Genomic DNA, 4,173 nt, shown 5'->3' with positions numbered 1-4,173 from the left:
AGAAAAAACCTGAGTCAAGATGGTTAAAGTCAAGAAGACAGAAACCTTTACGTTGTGTATTGGAGTGTGACATGATACATTGTTGTGAATCATGTCATACCCCATTCCTGAATCACTTACTTGCACAATGCTATTTTTACACCCCACCATGGCAGGAGTTAGGTTTGGTTAGGTTTTCTATAGCAGTGCTCCTCTTTGCGAATTTAGACTGTATTTGCTCCAGATTCTGAGACTATCTTGGCACTCACACAAGGGTGTGTCCCAAATGGCACCCTATTCCCTATATAGTGCACTACATTTGACCACAGCGCTATGGGCCCTGGTCAAAGTAGTCGAGCTGTATGAAGAGGAGAGGCAGCACCTGCAAAGTGAGAGCTCCTTCCTTCTCAAGGAGGTTGAGTGAATGTATTTATAGACAGAGCAGCGCTGTATAAAATAACCCATCCTTTAGCCCTATCTGAGTGAAACACTGCAGGTTCCACACCACTCACTGCTGAGATGGATGGCACTGAGTACACCAGTTAGCATAGGTTTCATCCCATAATTGGGGTGATGGAAATACTGTATTACATTGCCACAGGGCTCTCTACCATGTCATGTCATATCACATATTTATGTTATTTTCAGGTTCTTAATACATTTTCAAAGAAGTGTGCATAGCAACATGACGTGCTGGGACAGGTTGGAATTTTCCGTTGGTGATCTCCACAGGTGTCTCCAACATCATGTAAACAAATGACAACTATTCGCTTTCAAGACGAATGTGGTTCTTCCTGTGGAGTATAGGCCTAAATGTTCCCTGCAGGCTCCGCTCAACATGACCATCCCCTGTCTCCTCTCCTCCCACTCCCCACCTCTCCCTCACCCTCTGATGCCATTGCTACGGTGTCCGCCCCCACATCTCCACCCCTAAAGACTCTGTCTCTCATTCTTTCTTACCACTATCTATCTATCTATCTATCTATCTATCTATCTATCTATCTATCTATCTATCTATCTATCTATCTATCTATCTATCTATCTATCTATCTATCTATCTATCTATCTATCTATCTATCTATCTATCTATCTATCTATCTATCTATCTATCTATCTATCTATCTATCTATCTATCTCTTCCTCTCCTCTGTCTCTCTCTCTCTGTTTTCTCTTCTTCTCAAACAGACACATACAGTTTCCTGTCTCTCTCTTTGTCAACATGACCATGTCACTTGGAACATTGCTGTTTTGTTGATACATTAGTTACATCGAAATTCCCCTTGGAAGCAGCGAACAGTGAGCAGACAGTTTCTCTCTATCCTGAGTCAAAGCAGACCATAATTTTGATGGAGGTTGATCCACAGACGAACAAACATGTATAATATCAGACATGCATCACAGACTGAGCTTGTTTCATTCCAGGTCTGTGCATAGTTCATATAAGGCATCCATAGGCCAGGTTAATAAGATCACAAGTGAGGAACATTGTCACTTAGTATAAAGCATGGCCAGGTTTGGTTGAATGGTATAATCATGCTCAAATGGCTTTGATTTCATACACTCGGAGCACATGGCACTGTTTGAACTGGAGCCACTGATCTGCAAGCAAACAGTCACATTTATTAACCCACCACATGGCATGGCTATAGGAGACAATTAAACAGAATGCATTCATTGAAAGAGTGTAGATTATCTAAGCTGTTGCTTTTATATTAAGAGTCAGATGGAATTAAAATGTCCTCTTGAACGTGTTAACCTGCTGGTTACCTGTTACAAGTGTGTGTGTGTGGGGGGGTGCATGTTTGAGTGTGTGTGTGCATACGTCACAGCTGCACTTGCCTCATACACAGCTCTATAGGAAGTCTACATATTGCAAATATTTATCCCATTCAACATCCAATTCAACATCCTGTTTGACTATTCCATCACTCTGGCTTCCACCCAGAACCATTCTGCTCCGACACAGGAGTTGATGAGAGTCTTATGAAAAAAATAATATGTCATAAGAAATGGAACCAGAATGGTTTATTTCAACAGCTTAGGAATTCTAAAAGTCAACTGTTAGGCAAGGCTTCTTACCAGGAAATGGGAGTGGGAGGAAATTGGAGCAAAGTGAACCTCTGCTTTACTAACTGATTTCCCCTAAAAGTCATTTTCTAAAATAACGTTTCTGTAATGTTCTCTTCAAGGCCACGGAAGCTTTTAAAAGTTCAGGTCCCTATCCCCAGACATATTGGATAACTTCATTGGGCAAACCAAAGCCCAAACAATAGATGCTAGATTCCTTAAAAAAACAATCAGACTTCTATTACAGCCCCAGAGATCAATAATATGCCATTTAGCAGACGCATTTATCCAAAGCAACTTACAGTCATGCGTGCATACATTTTTGTGTAAGGGTGGTCCCGGGGATTGAACCCACTACCTTGGCGTTACAAGCGCCGTGCTCTACCAGCTGAGCTACAGAGGACCACAGATCAAGTGTTTTTATTCGGGTCCATTTACTCTTGATGTAAACCACCTTAGATGATAACTACAAGGGGTAAAGCGTTTTGTCTGTGGCCCTCCAAAGGATACTTAATCAGTTGTCTGCAGAGCAGCAGCTCGATAAAGACGTCCCGCGCTGCATTGCACCGTATCAGACACAGGTTGTGTCCCAAATGGCACCCTATGCCCTACATAGTGCACTACTTTTCACCTGTGCCCAGCACTATATAGAGAGTAGGGTGCCATTTGGGATGCACTCACATTCTCCACCCTACTTTGTTTCTTTTAGAGGTAGAGCCTAATAGATCTCTGCTGTGATCAATAACAGACTAGCATTATCATCTCACGCTGTGCCAACTATAGGATGACAGGAAGTTTTATATTTGACCATCCATTTTGTAACCGAAATGGGCAAGGCAGACACACGCACGCCATTACGCGGGCACGCACGCTCACACAATTATGTGTTGTCAAAATGACCAAGAGTAGGATTGACTTGTGGTTGGCAAAGCCAGCATAACATTAAGGATGACTTGAATGGTGTGTCTTGACTTTCCTAAGAGAGCGGCATTTAGCACTTTTCAATCAACCTCTTATCATCTGACCTTCAACAAGCCAACAAGCCTTCATTCCCTACTGCGACGTTTGCAGTTGGCTCCTGTCCCAAATAAGAAAAGCATCACATCACAAAGGCCAATCATGGACCATCTCTCTAAAGGCTTTGTGGCAATTGATCGGTCTCACACACACAAACAGCCTCATTTTACTTCTGGCATGGTTAGCTTAGGATTTCTGGGTGGCACCGCAGTAATGGCCTGATGATTAATCATGCAGCGCCACCATTAGAGATCAATTGATCGCAGCAAACTTTGCAAATCTCTGATGCATACATTCCCAGGCCTCACCTAGAGTTTAGACAGATAAAGGCTGAATTACATTTAAGTAAGCAGACGCTCTTATCCAGAGCGACTTACAGTTAGTGAGTGCATACATCATTTTTTATACCCCCCGTGGGAATCGAACCCACAACCCTGGCGTTGCAAACACCATGCTCTACCAACTGAGCTACATCCCTGCCGGCCATTCCCTCCCCTACCCTGGGCCAATTGTGCGCCACCCCATGTGTCTCCCGGTCACAGCCAGCTACGACAGAGCCTGGATTTGAACCAGGATCTCTAGTGGCACAGCTAGCACTGCGATGTAGTGCCTTAGACTACTGCGCCACTTGGGAGGTTAGATTAGATGTGGATCTCTGTTAGACATCCAGACAGCGTTGGGAAATCTAAACTGGTACAGACTGAGAGGGGCATCAGGTCTGTCTCTTATTATCTTCATCCTTCATGCTTGTAAGATGGGCTGTGGAAATAATTGAAAGTCTGTGTGTCTGCCTGCCTGTCTGCCTGCCTGTCCGTCTGTCTGTTCGTCTGTCCACTAGGTAAAAGTCTTAGTACATGTAGCATATACAGTGCATTCGGAAAGTATTCAGACCCCTTCACTTTTTCCACATTTTGTTACATTACATCCTTATTCTAAAATGGATTTTAGTCATCTATCTACACACAATACCCCATAATGACGAAGCAAAAACAGGTTTTTATACATTTTTGCAAATGTATAAAAAATAAAAACAGAAATATCACATTTACATAAGTATTCAGACCCTTTACTCACTACTTTGTTGAAGCACCTTTGGCAGTGATTACAGCC

Source organism: Coregonus clupeaformis, unplaced genomic scaffold (assembly GCF_020615455.1).
Source record: "Coregonus clupeaformis isolate EN_2021a unplaced genomic scaffold, ASM2061545v1 scaf0692, whole genome shotgun sequence".
Lineage (NCBI taxonomy): Eukaryota > Metazoa > Chordata > Actinopteri > Salmoniformes > Salmonidae > Coregonus > Coregonus clupeaformis.
The sequence above is the reverse complement of the archived record's forward strand: the minus strand, read 5'-3'. Positions refer to the sequence as shown.